The sequence below is a fragment of the Microtus oregoni genome, unplaced genomic scaffold, assembly GCF_018167655.1.
Source record: "Microtus oregoni isolate MIOR12 unplaced genomic scaffold, Mior012 000029F_ref0000214, whole genome shotgun sequence".
Lineage (NCBI taxonomy): Eukaryota > Metazoa > Chordata > Mammalia > Rodentia > Cricetidae > Microtus > Microtus oregoni.
In genome coordinates, this window is record NW_024543088.1 from 5,829,714 (window position 1) to 5,852,808 (window position 23,095).

The 23,095-nt window shown below is 39.8% G+C and overlaps 1 protein-coding gene and 1 pseudogene across 1 annotated transcript in view; one reads left to right on the forward strand and one right to left on the reverse strand.

Annotated features, from left to right (window-relative positions):
- The window catches only part of LOC121464911, a 40,208-nt pseudogene extending 25,033 nt beyond the window's left edge, over nucleotides 1–15,175 (forward strand).
- LOC121464907 (cytochrome P450 3A11-like) overlaps nucleotides 1–23,095 on the reverse strand; it is a 160,801-nt gene that overhangs the window by 93,401 nt on the left and 44,305 nt on the right. The gene's annotated exons all lie outside the window — the stretch shown is intronic.

The window sequence follows — 23,095 nt, forward strand, 5'->3', positions numbered from 1 at the left end:
TCTCTCTATATCTCTGTTCAGATTTCTCATCTAGCTACATTCTGAACCAAAGAAGCTTCTTTATTAACCGATGGTAATAAAACATTCATAGCACACAGAACAGAACCCCACATTATCACACAACCTGTCCCGGCCCTTCCTTTACCCCCACATCAGTTTTCATGATGTTCCTTGAGCCTGGAGTGGTGGAGGTGTTGATATAGATGCTCCATGTAGGACTCAGAACTCAACAGTCACTTATTCTCTGTACTTTGATCACTCAGGGGTCTGCACTGACTGATGATCTACATGGTCTGATACCAATGACGACCTCAGAAGACTTTGTTCTAGCCATGCTGCAAATTTGCACCATTGTCCTTCAAGCAGCCTTGACCTTAGCAACCACCAATTCATTTTCTCTGTATATGCATATTACACATCAATGGGATCATAGACTATATAGTCTCTGTGACAGTCTCTCTCATTTAGAACACTATTAAGTGAAACTACTGTAACTGTCTCCTATGTCTATGAGTGAGTAATAATCTATATTAGTTTATAGACATTGAAGTTAATTTTATATGTTTGCCATGAATTTTGCTGCCATGAGCATTTCAATACAAGGTTACGTTTAAATATTTGTTTTTATGTTCTGAGATATATTAAAAATCGTTGTTCCTGCATTACAAAGTAACCTCTTTTTAACATATTTAACATCTAAACATATGTTTTCCACGGTAGATGCAGCTTTTTATATGCCTTCTGGAAATGCAGGAGAGTTCCAAGTTCTCCATGTCCCACCCAACACTTGGCTCTCCTGTGACTTTAATCATTGCTGCTTAGTGGATATGCTGCAGGCTGGACCTGTGGTTTTGATTAGAATTTCCCTAGTCCTAATGCAATTAAAAACCCAAGCTAGGTGTGCTAATGTCTGCTTTTAGATCATCTCTCTTATATAGCTGAATTGTTTTTTCTTCTTTTTTTATTGAGAAAAGAAGAAAAAAAACCATAAACAAAAAACAAGTTTCCACCTCCTCCCAGGCTCCCATTTCCCTCCCCGTCCTCCCACCCTTCTCCCCCTCCTCCCACCCTTCTCTCCCTCCCCCCACTCCTCTCCCCCTCCCTCTCCAGTCCACAGAGCAGTCCGAGTTCCCAGCCCTGTGGTATGTCCTAGGTCCTCCCCCCTCCGTCCATATCTAGGAAGGTGAACATCCAAACTGGCTAGGCTCCCACAAAGCCAGCACATTAAGTAGGATCAAAACCCCGTGCCATTGTCCTTAGCGTCTCATCAGCCCTCATTGTTCGCCATGCTCAGAGAGTCCGGTTTTATCCCATGCTTTTTCAGTCACAGTCCAGCTGGCCTTGGTGAGCTCCCAGTAGATCAGCTCCACTGTCTCAGTGGGTGGGTGCACGCCTCGTGGTCCCGACTTCTTTGCTCATGTTCTCCCTCCTTCTGCTCCTCATCGGGACCTTGGGAGCTCAGTCCAGTGCTCCTGTGTGGGTCTCTGTCTCTATCTCTATCCATCACCAGATGAAGGTTCTATGATGATATGCAAGATATTCGTCAGTATTGCTCTAGGATAGGGTCATTTCAGGTTCCCAATCCTCAGCTGCCCAAGGAACTAACTGGGAACCTCATCTTGGGCACTTGGGAGCCCCTCTAGGGTCAAGTCTCTTGCCCACCCTAAAGTGGCTCCCTTAACTAAGGATTGTGGTTCCCTGCTCCCCTATCCATCTTTCCTTTATCCCAATTCTCCTGTTTCCCCAGGTTCCCCCTCCTTCCCTTCTACCTTTTCTCTCCCCATCTCCCCTTACCCCCATCCCACCCCACCCCCAAGATCCAAATTTTCTCCCTGGCAATTTGGTCTACTTCCCTTAGCCAAGAGGATAACTATATGTTTTTCCTTGGGTTCACCTTCTTACTTAGCTTCTTTAGGTTCACCTATTGTAGACTCCGTGGCCCTTATTTATGGCTAGAAACCAATTATGAGCGAGTACATCCCATGTTCATCTTTTTGGGTCTGGGACACCTCACTCAGGATAGTGTTTTCTATTTCCATCCATTTGCATGCAAAATTCGAGAAGTCATTGTTTTTTACCGCAGCGTAGTACTCTAACGTGTATATATTCCATACTTTCTTCATCCATTCTTCCATTGAAGGGCATCTAGGTTGTTTCCAGGTTCTGGCTATTACAAATAATACTGCTATGAACATAGTTGAACAAATGCTTTTGTCATATGATAGAGCATCTCTTGGGTATATTCCCAGGAGTGGTATTGCTGGGTCCAGGGGTAAGTTGATCCCGAATTTCCTGAGAAACCGAAACACTGACTTCCACAGTGGTTGCACAAGATTGCATTCCCACCAGCAATGGATGAGGGTACCCGTTCCTCCACAGCCTCTCCAGCAAAGGTTATCCTTGGTGTTTTTAACTTTAGCCATTCTGACAGGTGTAAGATGATATCTCAAAGTTGTTTTGATTTGCATTTCCCTGATTGCTAAGGAAGTTGAGCACGACCTTAAGTGTTTTTTGGCCATTTGAACTTCTTCTGTTGAGAATTCTCTGTTCAGTTCAGTGCCCCATTTTTTAATTGGGTTAATTAGCATTTTAAAGTCTAGTTTCTTGAGTTCTCTATATATTTTGGAGATCAGACCTTTGTCTGTTGCGGGGTTGGTGAAGATCTTCTCCCAGTCAGTAGGTTGCCTTTGTGTCTTGGTGACAATGTCCTTTGCTTTACAGAAGCTTCTCAGTTTTAGTAGGTCCCATTTATTCAATGTTGCCCTTAATGTCTGTGCTGCTGGGGTTATACATAGGAAGCGATCTCCTGTGCCCATCTGTTGTAGGGTATTTCCCACTTTCTCTTCTATCAGGTTCAGTGTGTTTGGGCTGATATTGAGGTCTTTAATCAATTTGGACTTGAGTTTTGTGCACGGTGATAGATATGGGTCTATTTTCATTCTTCTAGAGGTTGACATCCAGTTGTGCCAGCACCATTTGTTGAAGATGCTTTCTTTCTTCCATTGTATACTTTTAGCTCCTTTTTCGAAAATGAGGTGTTCATGAACATAGTTGAGCATATACTTTTGTTGTATGCACGAGCAAGGAACTCAGGACCACGAGGGGTGCACCCACACACTAAGACAATGGGGATGATCTATTGGGATCTCACCAAGGCCAGCAGGCCTAGGTCTGAAAAAGCATGGGATAAATCCAGACTAGCTGAACATAGCGGACAATGAGGAATACTGAGAATTCAAGAATAATTGCAGTGGGTTTTTGATCCTACTGCACGTACTGGCTTTGTGGGAGCCTAGGCAGTTTGGATGCTCACCTTACGAGACCTGGATAGAGGTGGGCAGTCCTTGGGCTTCCCACAGGTCAGGGAACCCTGATTGCTCTTCGAGCAGATGAGGGAGGGGGACTTGATCGGGGGAGGGGGAGGGAAATGGGAAGCGGTTGTGGGGACGAGGCAGAAATCCTTAATAAATAAATAAATTTAAATAAAAAAAAAGAAAATGAGGTGTTCATAGGTTTGTGGGATAAAATCCGGGTCTTCAATATGATTCCATTGGTTGACTTCTCTGTTTTTATGCCAGTACCATACTGTTTTCATTACTGTAGCTCTGTAATAGAGTTTGAAGTCAGGGATGGTAATGCCTCCAGAAGATCCTTTTTTGTATAGGATTGTTTTGGCCATCCTGGGTTTTTTGTTTTTCCATATAAAGTTGATTATTGTCCTCTCAAGATCTGTGAAGAATTTTGATGGGATCTTGATGGGGATTGCATTGAATCTATAAATTGCCTTTGGTAGAATTGCCATTTTTACTATGTTGATCCTCCCAATCCAAGAGCAAGGGAGGTCCATCCATTTTTTGGTATCCTCTTCAATTTCTTTCTTCAATGCCTTAAAGTTCTTGTCAAATAGATCTTTCACTTCCTTGGTTAGATTTACCCCAAGATATTTTATGCTGTTTGTGGCTATCGTGAATGGTGAAGCTTCTCTGATTTCCCTCTCTGCTTCCATATCCTTTGTGTATAAGAGGGTGACTGATTTTTTGGAGTTGATCTTGTATCCTGCCACATTACTAAAGCTGTTTATCAGCTGTAAAAGTTCTTTGGTGGCGTTTTGGGGGTCGCTTATGTACACGATCATATCATCTGCAAATAACGAAAGTTTCACTTCTTCCTTTCCAATTCGAATCCCCTTGATCCCATTATGTTGTCTTATTGCTATTGCTAGAACTTCAAGCACTATATTGAAGAGGTATGGTGAGAGTGGACAGCCTTGTCGTGTTCCTGAGTTAAGTGGGATGGCTTTGAATTTCTCTCCGTTTAATTTGATGTTAGCTGTCGGCTTGCTGTATATAGCTTTTATTATATTTAGGTATGACCCTTGTATCCCTAATCTCTCCAAGACTTTTAACATAAATGGATGATGAATTTTGTCAAATGCTTTTTCAGCATCTAATGAAATGATCATATGGTTTTTTTCTTTCAGTTTATTTATATGCTGGATTACATTGATAGATTTTAGTATGTTGAACCAGCCCTGCATCTCAGGAATGAAGCCTACTTGATCATAATGGATAATTTTTCGGGTGTGTTCTTGGATTCGGTTTGCCAGTATTTTGTTGAGGATTTTTGCGTTGATATTCATGAGTGAGATTGGCCTGAAGTTCTCTTTCCTGGTTGAGTCTTTGAGTAGTTTTGGTATCAGAGTAATTGTGGCTTCATAAAAGGAATTTGGTAATGACTCTTCTGTTTCTATATTGTGGAATACATTAAGGAGTATAGGTATTAGGTCTTCTTGGAAGTTCTGGTAGAATTCTGCATTGAAACCATCTGGTCCTGGGCTTTTTTTGGTAGGGAGGTTCTTGATAACAGCTTCTAATTCTTCGCGACTGACAGGTCTGTTTAGATTGTTCACCTGGTCCTGGTTTAGTTTTGGTAAATGGTATTTATCTAAAAACGTGTCCATTTCTTTTACATTTTCCAGTTTTGTGGCATACAGGCTTTTGTAGTAAGATCTAATGACTCTCTGAATTTCCTCTGTGTCTGTGGTTATGTCCTCCTTTTCATTTCTGATCTTATTAATTTGCGTGTTCTCTCTCTGCCGTTAGATGAGTTTGGATAGGGGTTTATCAATCTTGTTGATTTTCTCAGGAACCAGCTTTTTGTTTCATTGATTCTTTGGATTGTTTTCTGTGTTTCTATTTTGTTGATTTCAGCCCTCAGTTTGATTATTTCCAGTCTTCTACTCCTCCTAGGTGAGTCTGCTTCTTTTTTTTCTAGAGCTTTCAAGTGGGCTGTTAAGTCTCCAATATGTGCTTTCTCTGTTTTCTTTAGGTGGGCACTTAGTGCTATGAACTTTCCTCTCAGGACTGCTTTCATAGTGTCCCATAAGTTCGAGTATGTTGTTTCTTTATTTTCATTGAATTCAAGGAAGACTTTAATTTCTTTCTTAATTTCTTCCTTAATCCAGGTATGGTTCAGTAGTTGACTGTTCAGTTTCCACGAATTTGTAGGCTTTCTGGGGGTAGCATTGTTGTTGAATTCTAACTTTAATCCATGGTGATCTGATAAGACACAGGTGGTTACTAATATTTTTTTGTAATTGTGTAAGTTAGCTTTGTTACCGAGTATGTGGTCAATTTTCGAGACGGTTCCATGAGCTGCAGAGAAGAAGGTATATTCTTTCCTCTTTGGGTGGAATAATCTATAGATGTCTGTTAAGTCCATTTGCTTCATTACCCCCATTAATTCTCTAATTTCTCTGTTAGGTTTCTGTTTGCTTGACCTGTCCATTGGTGAGAGAGGAGTGTTGAAGTCTCCTACTATTAGTGTGTGCGGTTTGATGGCTGCCTTGAGTTTTAGTAATGTTTCTTTTACGTACGTGGGTGCTTTTATATTAGGGGCATAGATATTCAGGATTGAGACTTCTTCCTGATGAATTGTTCCTGTTATGAGTATAAAATGTCCCTCTCCATCTCTTCTGATTGATTTAAGGTTGAAGTCAACTTTGTTAGAAATTAGTATGGCCACACCTGCTTGTTTCTTAGGTCCATTTGCTTGATAAGCCTTTTCCCAGCCCTTTACTCTGAGTAGGTGCCTGTCTTTGTGGTTGAGGTGTGTTTCTTGTAAACAGCAGAATGTTGGATCCTGTTTTCTTATCCAATCTCTTAGCCTGTGCCTTTTTATAGGTGAGTTGAGCCCATTGATATTAAGCGATATTAATGACCAGTGGTTGTTAACTCTGGTAACTTTTTTAGTAGTAGGGTTTGTGTGTTTTCCTTCTTTGATTTGCGCTGCTGAAGGGTCTCTAGATGTCTGAGTTATTGTGGTCATTGTTGGACTCCTTGGTTAGTGATTTTCCTTCTATTATTTTCTGTAAGGCTGGATTTGTGGCTGCGTATTGTTTAAATTTGTTTTTATCCTGGAAAATTTTGTTTTTTCCATTTATAGTGAATGAAAGCTTGGCTGGATATAGTAGTCTGGGCTTGCATTCATGATCTCTTAGTTTTTGCAGTACATCTATCCAGGACCTTCTGGCTTTCATGGTTTCCATAGAGAAGTCAGGTGTAAGTCTGATAGGTTTACCTTTATAAGTAACTTGGCCTTTTTCCTTTGCGGCTCTTAATATTCTTTCTTTATTCTGTATATTTTGTGTTTTGATTATTATATGGCAAGGGGATGTTTTCTTTTGATCCAGCCTATTTGGTGTTCTGTATGCTTCTTGAACCTTCATAGGTATATCTGTCTTCAGGTTGGGAAAGTTTTCTTCTATAATTTTATTAAGTATATTTTCTGGACCATTGAGCTGCACTTCTTCTCCTTCTTCTACTCCAATTTTTCTTAGGTTTGGTCTTTTTATTGTGTCCCATATTTACTGAATGTTTTGTGATGAGAGTTTGTTGGACTTGCTGTTTTCTTTGATCAGAGCGTTTATTTTCTCTATGTTATTCTCAGAATCTGAGATTCTTTCTTCTATCTCTTGTATTCTGCTGGTTATGCTTGATTCTGTAGTCTCTATTCGTTTACCTAGATTTTCCATGTCCAGCCGGCCCTCTGTTTGTGTTTTCTTCTTTGCCTCCATTTCAGTTTTCAAGTCATGAACTGTTTCCTTTATCTGCTTGATTGTTTTTCCTTGGTTTCCTAGGGTATCATTCACTGATTTACTCAATTCCTCGAACTTTCTGTTATATTTCTCATCCATTTCTATAAGGGCGTTTTTTATATGCTGTTTAAGGGTGTCAATCACTTTCATGAAGTCAGTTTTTTCTACTTCTTCTTGATTAAGCTGTTCATGTCCTCCTGTTGTGAGGTCACTGGCTTCTGGTGGTTTCGTGTTGTTTTTCAGATTGTTGGGAGAATTCCTGCATTGGCGTCTGCCCATCTCTTCCTCCCAATACTCCCCTTTGGATCTTCTTTTACAGGATCAGGTCTTCTTGCCCACTGATGTACCTTCCCAGTGATGTCACTCCCCAGAGATGTTTCTCCACAATGATGTTTCACTTGGGGCCCAGATCGAAACTCCGCTGCTTGGTCAACTTGCGAACAAAGGGCCCACCCTGCTCGCTGCGGGCAGGCTATGGGAACAAAGGAGCTACAGGCCACCCCTTTGTCCTCCTGGTTCGGGTTCGGTCCCAGCGCCCTAGCAGGCTGAGCAGGGAGGCGCTATGCCGCCAAAGAAGGGAGGGAGGGAAGGAGACAGAGGGTGGGGGGATCTGGATGTAAGTTGGATGGGATAGGAAGAGAGAGGAGGTATGGGCAGTATAGCCCCTGTAGGATGGCCAGGAAGTGTGGGCGGGCTGAGGTATATTCCCAGCTGCCGCAGCACTCACTTACCACTATGATGTTTCACTTGGTGCCCAGATCGAAACTCCGCGCTGCTTGGTTAGCTCTCGAACAAAGGGCCCACCCTGCTCGCTGCAGGCAGGCTATGGGAACAAAGGAGCTACCGGCCTCCTGGTTCGGGTTCGGTCCCAGTGCCCTAGCACGCTGAGCAGGGAGGCCAGCTGAATTGTTTTAACATTTTTAAATGATTTACTTATTTTTATTTTATGTGTAATGGTGTTTTACCTGCATATATGTATACCACATGAATTAAAGGCCAGCCCAGGCCATAAAAGGGCATTGAATCTCCTGGAATTGAAGTTATGCATGCTTAAGAGAAGCTACATGACTGTTGGGAATCAAATCCTGGTCCTTTGCAAGTGCAGCCACTTCTAACTGTTGAGCAATCTCTCCAGGTCCTGTAGTAATTTTTTGGTGTGTATATGTGCTGTGTACAGTTAGCAGTTGCCTCATTTGGGGTTTTAATATTTTCTCTGTCAATTACTTTTCCATACACAGCTCTTGTGTCCTTTTCCCTACATCCCATCCTCAACACCAAGTATTATCCTCTCCTTTTGAGCATTATCCCATATCCACACTTATACCTTTCACATATTTGCATTTTTCATTATAGGCTAGACTCTAGAACTGAGGATGATCATGTGATTTTTTTTTTCTATCTGAGATTGGTCACCTGTCTTTGACCTTGGCTTTACAGAGGTGCTGGGTATCAAACTCAGATCTGGTGCTTGCACAGCAAGTATTTTACCAATGAGTCATTTCTCCTGCCCTGGAGTTAGTTGTTTTAAAATTTTATTTTACACTGTAAAGTCTGATATTTGAGGTGTAACAAATTAAGGCTGTAAGCCTGTGGCTGGACTTTATTTGGACCACCAGAACACAAGTAATGACATGGAAACTTCTTATTAATTATGAGAGCTTGGCCTTAGTTTAGGCTTGTTTCCCACTAGCTCTTATAACTTAAATTAACCCATTTCTATTAATCTACCTTCTACCATGTGGTTCGTTACTTTTACTTCATGTGTACATCTGACTCCCAATTCCACCCCCCTGCCCCCACATCTTGCTGGTGAATTACACCTCTCTTTTTCCCAGATGCCTCTCTCCTACTGGAAGTCCTGCCTATCCTCTCCTGCCTAGCTATTGGCCATTGAGCTCTTTATTAAACCAATCCAAAAGTGCCTTAGCAGAGACACATCTTCACAGTGTACAAAAAGATTATCCCAAAACATAAACATCCCTATACCTTTTCTCTATATGGTCTTAGTTTATCTTCATTTCATACCCTCTTGAGACATTTTGTATTCTTTTGCTACTTGAAGGAGATCACAAGATCTCGCGCATGCTAGGCAAGTACTCTGACACAAAACTGTATCTCCATAAATTTTCCAGTTTCCTTCTGGATTTCTTGAACTGTTGGTTATTTAATAAGATTATTATGTGATAATGATATTTATATAATTAATTTGTACAGAATTCCCATTTTCCAAATATCCTTTCTGGTGCTAATTTTGTTTTTAGCATGCCGAGTGAAAAACAAATGCTACCTTGGCTGTACTTTCTTTACTACTTATCAGCTAATAAGAAATCTACCTATTTATCTACTTGTTTGTTTATTTATTGCTTAAAAAGAAATTTACTGATTTATTTGTCTATGTTTGTGGACATGTGCTTTGATGTTTATATGGCATGTGTTGATTCTCTACTTCCACAGTGTGGGATGCAGGGATCAAACTCAGGTTGTTAGGCTATTCTGTAGGTCCCTTTAGCTGTTGAACCATGTCAATGGCCCTGTCTGTATTGTGGATCCACACAAACTACAGGAGCAGAGTTAAATCCAAGAGTCAGAATTGTTCCTTTCACTACTCCTCAATGCAGAAGTAGCATTATGGTGGTGACCCAGTGTGAGCAACGTCACAGAGAGGATGGTTTGGTTGAGACACTGGTGACTTATTCTTTAGACTGTTTCATTTCACTACATAAAACCTGTATTTCCACTAAAATTTATTATTTCTCTATCTTTTCAGCACTCTTTCCATTTCTTACACCAATATATGAGATGTTAAATGTCACCAGATATCCAAAGGATTCGATAGCATTCTTCAAAAAATTTGTGGCTAGAATGAAGGAAAACCAGCTGAACTCTGGTGAGAAGGTAAAAGTGATGGTCTCCTGAGAGGTACAGGGTTTGTAATATGTTGGGCTGTGAACATGTGAGCTGTGTGTTTCACTTCATCTATCACTAAAAGTAGATAGGAAAGGTTATGTTTAGAGAGAGAAAAGGAATATTTTTATTTCTGGGAGAGGAAATTTTGAAATTTTGAAAAACTGGTTGAGAATAAGTCAGGAATTAACCCTTAACAAAACAAATAAAATCAAGAGTGCACTGTGTATGAATTGCAATTGAGAAAAAATGACAAGGCACAGGACCAGCACAAGATAACACCACCAAATCTCCAACATAGATGATGGAGGACCTCTCCAAATCCCATTTTTCCATGAGTGTAGTGATAAGGGGAGCAGGCCTGCTTTTCATCCTGCCCGGCTCCTGCATGGCTAGCTTTACACCCAAAATAACAACAGACAAATTGTATTCATTTAAACCTTGCCTGGCCCATTAGTTCTAGCCTCTTACTGGCTAACTCTCACATCTTGATTAACCCATTTCTATTAATGTGTATTGCCACTTGACTGTGGTTTACTGGCATGAGTCTAACCATCGTCCCTCTTGGGCAAGAGAAACATGGCTTCTGCCTGACTCTGCTTTCTTTCTCCCAGAATTATGTTCTGTCTACTCTGCCTACCAAAAGGCCAAGGCAGTCTCTTTATTTAACCAATGAAAGCAACACATAGAAAGAGCCATCCTACACCACAAGAGGAACTATTAGCAGTTAATGGCTGCAGAGAGAGGGTGTAGCCACCAATAGGTTTCCCATGTACCAGTGAATGACCCAACACACAGGGACATATGGACAACACTTGGACTCAAAGGGTTATTTTTTTTAAAAAAAAGTCATGAGGTTTGGAAGAAGAAATGTTACAAGGGATCTAGAAGGAATCTAATGGAGGAAATGATGGGGTGGGCATGACTATATCTCATTGTATACATCTATGAAAATCTCTAAGAGCAGATAAAAATGATTAAAACAAGGGAAATACTATTTTCATCACCTACCAAAACGTTTTCAAAAAAATCAATGTTATTTTTTAAATTTATATTTACTGTAATTTATTGTAAAATGGTTGACAAATCAGCTAGATTTCTTCCGGTTCAGCTACAGTTGCTTTTGTTCTTTAAGGACTCAAGCAACACTAACCACATTTGTGAATTTAAGGGAGCTACATTCTCAGAAAGAAGGGTGGGTTTCTGCACTCCTGATCTACCTCTGACCTCTGACCACACCACTGACCTTCTATTTTTGCAACTTCTCTTTCTGTTTCCAGCACCAAGTGGATTTTTTTCAGCTGATGATGAACACTCAAAATAATTCCAAAGACAAAGAGTCTCATAAATGTAACCAAGGACTCCCTAGTCTACGAACAAGAAAGCTCTCAGGGAGTGGTCACATCACTCAGAAAATAAGGGGGAAGATTTTCTAGCAGAAGAATACCTCTGTCAGGTTACTGAAAGAAGGACATGGCTATTATCTACATGGAATTGTCCAGAAGCACATGGGCACAAATTCGTTCTAAACAGGAAGGGTAGTCATGATGGGAGTCTTCAGTGGCCTCTGTGTGTCACCTAGCTCTACACAGGTGCTATTTCAGTCTTTCACAGCACATTGACTGGGAACTTGACCCAGACATCTAAATTTAAACATCCATTTAGGAGACATGTACACAAATGGTACTTATGCTTTCTGGTAACCCCTGCTGTGCATGTGTTCTCTACCTTATTCTATAGTGATTATTTACTTCTCTTTGTATAAACACACTGGTTTTCTTTATTCTTCCATACTTAAAAATTACTTTTTATCTTCTTTGGATATTATATGCATGTGTGCACCAGTGTGTGTAGTATTAAGGGCGGCGGGGCTGCGTTCCCAGCACCCCGGCCGCCTGCACGGCTAGCTTATGCCCGAAATAACAACACACAAACTGTATTCTTTTAATCACTGCTTGGCCCATTTCTATCTAGCCTCTTCTAGGCTAATTCTCACATATTAATTCAGCCCATTTCTAATCATCTGTGTTGCGCCCCTAGGTGCGCTTACCGGGAAGATTCTAGCCTATGTCCATCCTGGGTCCCAGCTTCATAGCGTGCGTCTGCCCAGGAGCCAGGAGCATGGCATCTCTCTGAGGCGTCTGCTCCCGAGAGGAGAGCTGTCGAGTCTGAGCTCACTTCCTCTTCCTCCCAGCGTTCTGTTCTGTTTACTCTTCCCACCTATCTTCTAACCATATCTAACCTACATATCTTCTAAATGGGCCAAGGCAATTCCTTTATTAGCCAATGACCTTCCTCCATCAAGTGTGTACACATGTTTATATCCCTATATCTCTGTGGATACCAGAGGAAGGCACGAAGTATCTTCTTCAATCACTCTCTGCCTTATTTCCTCCAGATGGAGACTCTTGAACCTGGAGCTAGGCTGGAAGCCAGAAGGTCTCTATGATCCACAGAGCTGAGGCCATAGGAGTGTGTTACCACACAGGATTTGACATAGGGACTGAAGGATTCAAACTGAGGTTCTCAGGGATGTGCAACAAGTACACATACCTATTGAGCCATCTCTCCAGCCTCCCATTTATGTTTACGTTTTAATTTAAAACTATTATTACTATCATGGTTGTTAATGTCCAGACTTTATTCTAGATGTGAACATCAGAAGTTAATATAAAGGGAGTCTTCCATTCTTACCTATTTCCTTATTTCTAGTGCACACAACTGCTTATATATAGCAATATGATCTTCTAGGTCCCCAAATTTGCTTTTTAAAGTCATCATGTGTTTTGTTTGGAATTCTCTCCAGTTTATCCACTTTAAAGACTTTCATGTGATCAACTAACTTCAAATTGGTCAATATGTCTTGCTTCTTTTCAGACCAGGTCTCATGTAGGCCAGGCTAGCCTCACATTCATAGTGTGCCTGAGAATGATCTTTTAACTTTTGTCCTACCATGCCTAGTTTATACAGTACTGGGGATTGAGCCCATGGCTTTATTCATGCCAGGCAAGCGCTCCACTTACTGAGCTACATATCCTCTGACCTGTTTATTTTCGAGTTCTAAAATAGATATTAACTTTAAAAATACCCACTGATTGTGGGCTTATAGTCCAGTTGTAATGTCATAGCAAGGACTTACACTAATTGGGAAAAAAACCTTTATCAACAGCAGAGTCACAGCACTCATGGCAAAAGGTTTACCACTGAGTATAACTCTAGCTATATGGACTCCAATGCCATGTTCTGCTCATCATGGGCTCTTATACACATGTTAGTACACACACATAAATAGATAATTAAAAATAAAATTAAAATTAAAACTCTTTACCTCTACCAAAGGTGAAGAATTAAAATTAAAAGTGTTAACCTCCAACAAAGGACTGGAGTTCAGTTCCCAGCACCTACCACTGAAAGCTCACAATGTGATAAATGTTATAAAACTCCATGTCTAGGGAATCATATGCTCTCTTCTAGACACTATAGCCACAACAAACACACACACATGGCACCCACGCACAGATACAAATACACATACACAAATATATATGTAGGCAAAACACCTACACACATAAACTAAAACAATTTTAAAACACATTAAAATGTGTTGTAAGTGCCTAGGTCCTTTGTTATGTTAAGTCAACTTTGCATCTACTGACAACTCAAGAGTACCACACTCAGTTGAAAGTCAACCAAAAATCCCAGACAGACACATATATATGTAAATAAAAGATAAAAATAAATCTTAAAAAACAGAATATGCTACATGTCTTGAAACTGCCCACTGAGGAGGAACATAGCATAAACCTTGGGAGAATCCTGACTGAAGCAAACTTTTCCTTCTCTAACTGTCACATGAATGTCAAAGTGATAACGGTCCCAGGGTGACTGAGGGACTGCTCCATGTTTCTCTCAAGCAAAACAGGAGCCTTGTTTGATTATCTCCTTATCTCTTCTGTGTTGTACACCCTGACCTGACTTTCCTGAAATGTTTTCTTACTTTCAGCTCTGTCTGATGTAGAAATCATGGCCCAGTCAATTATCTTTATTTTTGGTGGCTACAAAACCACCAGCAGCACCCTTGCCTTTGCCCTGTATTTACTGGCCACTCAGCCTGATATCCAGAAGAAACTGCAGGAGGAGATCGATGTGGCTCTGCCCAATAAGGTGAATGGACTCTGCTTGGAATAGAGGGGGAAAAGATGCAGCTTCTTATCACAAAAATTGGTGTGTGTGTGTGTGTGTGTGTGTGTGTGTGTATGTGTATATGTTTATATATGATCACACATATAGATCATAGACCTGCACTGGATATTTTTCTAAATCACTCTCCACATGGTTTTTGACACAGGTATTCTCACCGAATCTGGAGATCATCAAATTGGTTAGGCAGTCTGGATAAGGATCACCAGGCATGCCCTGTCTCTGCCCCTTCCCCCGCCCTGCTGGGATTATAGATGTGAGCCACTATGTATAGTTTTAAGAATGATATGTATCTGAACTCAGGATTGCATACTAGACAATTCATAAATTGAGATATCTTTAAAGCCTAAGTGATCATTATTCTAACCATTCTGTAAGAGACTGGATAGCTAGCTCAATGGTTAAGAGCGTTGGCTGCTCTTTCAGAAAATCCATCTAGGTTTGATTCCCAGTACCCAAGTGGCAACCCTCGCCTGTATATAATGTCAGTCACAAGGGATCTGATGCCCTCTCCTGACTTCTGTGGACATCGTGCTTATGGGGCACACATACACATATGTAGGCAAAACAGCTACACTCATAAAATAAAACAATTTTAAAGTCTTTTAAAATGTATTATAAGTGCCTATGACCTTTGCAGTGCTCAGCTCAACTTTGGACTACTGAGAACTCAGCAGTACAATACAGATCAATTGAAAGGTAATCTAAAATCTCAGAACAAACCTTTTTCTTTCTTCCCAGGCACCTCCCAGCTATGATAAAGTGATGGAGATGGAGTACCTAGACATGGTGCTGAGTGAAACCCTCAGATTATACCCAATTTCTGACAGACTTGAGAGAGTCTGTAAACAAGATGTGGAAATGGATGGTGTGTTTATTCCCAAGGGGTCAATAGTGATGATACCAATGTTTTCTCTTCACCGTAACCCACAGTATTGGCCAGAGCCTGAAGAATTCTGCCCTGAAAGGTACTAGAATTCCAGTAGTTGGAACCCACTTTGAACTGTGCTGGGCTGTATATACTATAGTGTCTCTTATGAAAAGATAATCTAAATTGGATTTAGTATCCATTTGCATTCTGTGAAGAGAATGACAGAAAGGGGAAAAGGTCAGGGGAAGAGAGATGGGAAGAAAAAAATGAGAATTGGGGCTGGAGAGATGGCTCAGTGGTTAATAGCATTGCCTGCTCTTCCAAAGGTCCTGAGTTCAATTCCCGGCAACCACTTGGTGGCTCACAAACGTCTGTAATGAGGTCTGATGCCCTCCTCTGGCCTGCAGACATACATGCAGACAGAATATTGTATACATAATAAATAAATAAATATAAAAAAGAAAAAAATGAGAATTTAAATACAGTGTTTTAATCCTCCTTCATCAAGTAACAAATGACCAACTTAAGTGTGAGGCAGGAACCTGCTTTCCTTCAGTCTAACTGACACATGCTTTTGAGAGATGGAACCCAGCATTATCTTGAAGAGACTTTAAGAGTTTAGACATGTATTCCCCCATTTGCTTTTATTCTTTGACAATAGCATGTATGTAAAGAGTATTTTGGTTATTTTTTTATTCTTTGACAATTGCATATATGTATAATGTATTTTTGTCATTTTCGCCTCCTGTCACTTCTCCCTTGCACACTTGTTGAATCCCTGCTTGTCCCCATCAAGTCTTCCTCCTCTATTCATGTCATCCTGTTGTCTTGTGAATCATGATTTTAATTGGGGTTGCTTGCATAAGTGCAGGTCTAGGAGTTATTTACTGCAGAATTGTAATCGCGTAAACGAATGCAGACAGATTGTAAAAATATATATACAGCTTTAATGGAGAAATAGACTTACAGAACCACCGTTCCCATGGAGACCAGGAAAGCAGAAGTAAAGTGCAGTGAGCATGCTCGCCAGATTTTTAGGTAAACATTAGCCCGAGGCGAACACGCCCCCTAAGGGGCGGGATGTATCACTACATTTCCCCTTTTTGTCTAAATAAGACAGAACTTAACCAAATACAACTATATACAATAATAACAAATAATAAATATAACAAACAATATTGAGGACAAAAGTTTTGCTAAACATTCTATCTCAAGGAGTCTAAATAATGTAGAGAGTAACTACAATTATATAATCTTCAACTCCGTCAAAGATCTGAGAAGGGAATAAATATTACTTAACAAATGAGATATATCCAAAATGTGCAACAATTGACAGAGACAACTGACTACCTGGGCAATCACCCAAAGTCTCGTTTGCAATGTTGAGTCAACCAACTTTGGCTAAGGCCTAGCATAACTGACATACCATTATTAAAGGTAAGGAACTTTTCAAAACTATCTTACCCTGTCTTGGCAGGATATGACAGTCCTGTTTTATCCATTGATGCATGCTCTGTATCTCTGTCAGTGGTTGAGGTATGGGCATTTCTTTGCCCAAAGGCCAGTTCTGCCAAATAGAAAGGCGCCAGGTGGAGTGTCTTTGGTGCTCAACATTCTCTCGGGGAATAGAGTGGTGCTGCCAGGAGCAATTGCATCTCACTATCATGAAACTCTGAGTTAGATTAAAGGCCATTTTCTACAGCTCTTTGAAGAGGTTGAAGATTATCTATCTATACTGAGTATAATCTCTATATATCTAAAGAACCTGATTAGTCTAATTATAAATGACAAATTTAGATGACTATTAATCTATATAATTCTCAATATCTATCTAATAAAGACTAAGACAATAAGCAACTCTGTAACAAATGAGGATAATGACCTCCAAATATAAACACTGTACAAATATACATTGCAATATGGTAAATATATATCAATACACAAACATTATATAAGTATCTTAATCAGAGGTAGAAATGTACACTGCAATATGGTAAATATATACAATATATATATATCAATACAATATATGTCAATACATAAAAAATGTTTTAAACAGGTAGAAACATGCATGCATACAATAGTCAATATAATTTAACTTTGGTATCAATATACAAGAATCGATACCAATATATTTGTCTAAAGACAGTAACTCACAATTATAAATCTATTATCCCATCATCCCATCTTTTTTTTTTTTCAAAATGATCCCTGAGCTTATAAAATTCCTCCCCCAAGCTCCCAACCCCTAAATGCTGTCCCTAAACCCAGGGGCAAACTTAACATGGAAAGGGGATGTCGTCCTTTAGAATTACTTCCAGCTGTCATGGGGGCGACGTTCTTTCTGGGGGATCCTGTGAAAGCAAAATGATGGTTAAATTTCAAGTTCAATGTCTTTTAAATTGCAACTAGTCTCTGAGTATTTTGTGGAGGTCTGGCCAGAATGTTGTACAAGATGTGCACCATTTCAGCTAACCAAGTTGGGATCGTCTTGTGCAGCTGGTACCCAAAACAGGTCTTGTAGTAGCGTTATCAGTATCATGACGTCATATCAACCAGGTAGAGTTGTTGTTGTGGGACCCCATCTTCTTCCTGGAAACTTCAAATGTCACTTCAGGAAAAACTCATTGTTCATTATGAAAAATTTGAACATTAATCATATAGACATATATAGACATACATATATATATATTCAATGAAAGGCATGATAGATATATTCAATGAAAAATATGATAGATATGAAGAAAAGCAAAGATGTTTTCTAAACTCATATTTCTTTCTGTCCCATATCATGGCTCTTGACATGAGACAGAACCTCCAGAAACTCTGGGTTTTTCTCTTACTAACAGGCTTGGAATTGGAGAGGGACTGAGCCAGAGTCCAACTTCAAAACCAGCTCTACATATTTATAAAGAAATGTTTAATAAGACATATATATATATATATATATATATATATAAATTAATACTTACAAAATGTGTCCATCCATCAGTAATTAAATATTCAGGGTCCTTTAATTTATTTGAAGATGAGTATTTTCCTGTGGAGATAAGAAAAGAACCCTGCCCCCAACCTTTCTATATTTCTTACCATCAGTATGCTCGCCATCCTTGTGAATGAATTGTTATTTATCTTTTCCAAGTGGCTTCTCTTCTTCAAACCGAACCTTTATTAATTTTGACGGTATCCACAATTTTTCCTCACCTGTGGAGATAAGAGCAAAACCCCTTCCCCAACGCAGCACATCTCCTGGCTTCCATTGTGAGGTCAGCACATCCTTGAAATAAACTGGTTGATTTAGTTCAGTAGACTTTTCCATTATGCAATGTCTTTCTGCAGCCGTTGTTCCCTTCTCATTAGAGTTGAGAAAATTCAAGGTTAACTAGGCATTATGTAACCTATTTCTGGGGGTGTTTTCCACCCCTTTCTGTTTGTTCAACATATCCTTTAAGGTTGGATTTGATCTTTCTATGACTGCTTGACCTGTAGGATTGTATGGTATACCTGTAACATGCTTGATATTGTAATAATCAAAAAACCGTTTCATTTTCCTAGAGACATAAGCAGGACCATTATCTGTCTTTATTTGTGTAGGTATACCCATGATAACCATGACTTCTAATAAATGAGTGGTTACTGAATCAGCTTTTTCTGAACTTAAAGCAGTTGCCCACTGAAAGCCTGAATAAGTGTCAATGGTGTGATGAACATATTTTTATTTGCCAAATTCTGCAAAGTGGAACACATCCATCTGCCAGATTTCATTCCTTTGGGTGCCCTTTGGATTAACCCCGGCAGGCAGTGGCGTTTGGTTATAGGAAGAGCAAGTAGGGCATTTCTTTACAATCTCCTTAGCTTGTTGCCATGTAATAGAAAACTCTTTCTTCAAACCTTTGCTATTAACATGATGTTTTTATGAAATCAGAGGTTTGTAGCACACTACCAATCAATAACTGATCAATTTCTGCATTACCTTGTGCTAGAGGACCTGGTAGACCCGTATGGGATCGGATGTGTGTTATGTACATAGGGCAGAACCTGTTCCTGATCAAATCTTGAACCTGGATAAACAATGAGTTTAGTTCTGTATCATCAGGTATAAATTCAGCAGTTTCAATATGTAAAATAACTCTTTCTGCATATTATGAATCAGTAACTATATATATATATTTATTTATTTATTAAAGATTTCTGTCTCTTCCCCACCACCACCTCCCATTTCCCTCCCCCTCCCCCAATTTCATCCTCCCCCCCTCAGCCCGAAGAGCAATCAGGGTTCCCTGCCCTGTGGGAAGTCCAAGGAACCCAACCTCCATCCAGGTCTAGTAAGTTGAGCATCCAAACTGCCTAGGCTCCCACAAAGCCAGTAATTGCAGTAGGATCAGAAACCCATTGCCATTGTTCTTGAGTTCTCAGTAGTCCTCATTGTCCGCTATGTTCAGAGAGTCCGCTTTTATCCCAGGCTTTTTCAGACCCAGGCCAGCTGGCCTTGATGAGTTTCCAATAGAACATCCCCATTGTCTCAGTGTGTGGGTGCACCCCTCGCGGTCCTGAGTTCCTAGCTCGTGCTCTCTCTCCTTCTGCTCCTGATTTGGACCTTGAGATTCCTGTCTGGTGCTCCAATGTGGGTCTCTGTCTCTGTCTCCTTTCATCACCTGATGAAGGTTAATATTCAGGAGGATGCCTATATGTTTTTCTTTGGGTTCTCCTTATTTAGCTTCTCTAGGATCACTAATTATAGGCTCAATGTCCTTTGTTTATGACTAGAAAGCAAATATGAGTGAGTACATCCCATGCTCCTCTTTTGGGTCTGGCTTACCTCACTCAGTATAGTGTTTTCTATTTCCATCCATTTGCATGCAAAATTCAAGAAGCCGTTGTTTTTTACTGCTGAGTAGTACTCTAATATGTATATATTCCATACTTTCTTCATCCATTCTTCCATTGAAGGGCATCTAGGTTGTTTACAGGTTCTGGCTATTATAAACAATGCTGCCATGAACATAGTTGAGCATATACTTTTGTTGTATGATAAGGCCTCTCTTGGGTATATTCCCAAGAGTGGTATTGCTGGGTCCAGGGGTAAGTTGATCCCGAATTTCCTGAGAAACCACCATACTGCTTTCCAAAGTGGTTGCACAAGTTTGCATTCCCACCAGCAGTGGATGAGTGTACCCCCTTTTCCACAACCTATCCAGGAAAGGCTCTCATTGGTGTTTTTTATTTTAGCCATTCTGACAGGTGTAAGATGGTATCTTAAAGTTGTCTTGATTTGCATTTCCCTGATCGCTAAGGAAGTTGAGCATGACCTTAAGTGTCTTTTGGCCATTTGAACTTCTTCTGTTGAGAATTCTCTGTTCAGCTCAATGCCCCATTTTATAATTGGGTTGGTTAGCCTTTTACGGTCTAGTTTCTTGAGATCTTTATATATTTTGGAGATCAGACCTTTGTCTGTTGCGGGGTTGGTGAAGATCTTCTCCCAGTCAGTGGGTTGCCTTTGTGTCTTAGTGACAGTGTCCTTTGCTTTACCGAAGCTTCTCAGTCTCAGGAGGTCCCATTTATTCAATGAGGTCCTTAATGTCTGTGCTGCTTGGGTTTTACGTAAGAAGTGGTCTCCTGTGCCCATGTGTTGTAGAGTACTTCCCACTTTCTCTTCTATCAGGTTCAGTGTGTTCGGACTGATATTGAGGTCTTTAATCCATTTGGACTTGAGTTTTGTGCATGGTGATAGATATGGATCTATTTTCATTCTTCTACAGGTTGACATTCAGTTTTGCCAGCACAATTTGTTGAAGATGCTCTCTTTTTTCCATTGTATACTTTTAGCTCCTTTATCGAGAATCAGGTGTTCATAGGTTTGTGGGTTAATGTCAGGGTCTTCTATTCGATTCCATTTGTCGACTTCTCTGTTTTTATGCCAATACCAAGCTGTTTTCAATACTGTAGCTCTGTAGTAGAGTTTGAAGTCAGGGATGGTAATGCCTCCAGATGCTCCTTTGTTGTATAAGATTGTTTTGGCTATCCTGGGTTTTTTGTTTTTCCATATAAAGTTGATTATTGTCTTCTCCAGATCTGTGAAGAATTTTGATGGGATTTTGATGGTAATTGCATTGAATCTATAGATTGCTTTTGGTAGAATTGCCATTTTTACTATGTTGATCCTCCCAATCCAGGAGCAAGGAAGATCTTTCCATTTCTGGTGTCCTCTTCAATTTCTTTCTTCAAAGACTTAAAGTTCTTGTCAAATAGATCTTTCACATCCTTGGTCAGAGTTACCCCAAGATATTTTATGCTATTTGTGGCTATTGTGAAAGGTGATGCTTCTCTAATTTCCCTCTCTGTTTCCTTATCCTTAGTGTATAGGAAGGCCACTGATTTTTTGGAGTTGATCTTGTATCCTGCCACATTACTAAAGGTGTTTATCAGCTGTAGGAGTTCTTTGGTAGAGTTTTTGGGGTCACTTATATATACTATCATATTATCTTCAAATAACGAGATCTTAACTTCTTCTTTTCTGATACGAATCCCCTTGATCCCTTTATGTTGTCTTATTGCTATTGCTAGAACTTCAAGCACTATATTGAAGAGGTATGGAGAGAGTGGACATCCTTGTCATGTTCCTGATTTTAGTGGGATGGCTTTGAGTTTTTCTCCATTTAATTTAATGTTAGCTGACGGCTTGCTGTAAATAGCTTTTATTATATTTAGGTATGACCCTTGTATCCCTAATCTCTCCAAGACTTTTATCATAAAGGGGTGTTGAATTTTGTCAAATGCTTTTTCAGCATCTAATGAAATGATCATATGGTTTTTTCTTTCAGTTTATTTATATGCTGGATTACATTGATAGATTTTTGTATGTTGAACCAGCCCTGCATCTCAGGAATGAACCCTACTTGATCATGATGGATAATTTTTCTAATGTGTTCTTGGATTCGGTTTGCCAGTATTTTATTGAGAATTTTTGCGTCGATGTTCACGAGTGAGATAGGCCTGTAATTTTCTTTCTTGGTTGGGTCTTTTTGTGGTTTTGGTATCAGGATAACTGTAGCTTCATAAAAGGAATTTGGCAATGACTCTTCTGTTTCTATATTGTGAAATACATTAAGGAGTATAGGTATTAGCTCTTCTTGGAAGTTCTGGTAGAATTCTGCATTGAAAACATCTGGTCCTGGGATTTTTTTGGAAGGTAGATTTTTGATAACGGTTTCTAGTTCTTCGCGACTAACAGGTCTATTTAGATCGTTCACCTGCTTTTGGTTTAGCTTTGGTATGTGGCACTTATCTAAAAACATGTCCATTTCTTTTGCATTTTCTAGTTTTGTGGCATACAGGCTTTTGTAGTAAGATCTAATGAGTCTCTGAATTTCCTCTGTGTCTGTGGTTATGTCCCCCTTTTCATTTCTGATCTTATTTATTTGCGTGTTCTCTCTCTGTCGTTTAATTAGTTTGGATAGGGGTTTGTCGATCTTGTTGATTTTCTTCAAGAACCAACTTTTTGTTTAATTGATTCTTATGACTGTTTTCTGTGTTTCTATTTTGTTGATTTCCGCCCACAGTTTGATTATTTCCAGTCTTCTACTCCTCCTGGGCGTGTCTGCTTCTTTTTTTTCTAGAGCTTTCAGGTGGGCTGTTAAATCTCCGATGTATGCTTTCTCTGTTTTCTTTAAGTGGGCACTTAGTGCTATGAACTTTCCTCTTAGCACTGCTTTCATAGTGTCCCATAGGTTTGAGTATGTTGTCCCTTTATTTTCATTAAATTCAAGGAAGACTTTAATTTCTTTCTTTATTTCTTCCTTGACCCAGGTGTGGTTCAGTAGTTGACTGTTCAGTTTCCATGAGTTTGTTGGCTTTCTGGAGGTAGGATTGTTGTTGAATTCTAACTTTAATCCGTGGTGATCTGATAAGACACAGGTGGACACTGATATTTTTTTGTATCTGTGGAGGTTTCCTTTGTTTCCGAGTATGTGGTCAATTTTCGAGAAGGTTCCATGAGCTGCCGAGAAGAAGGTATATTCTTTCCT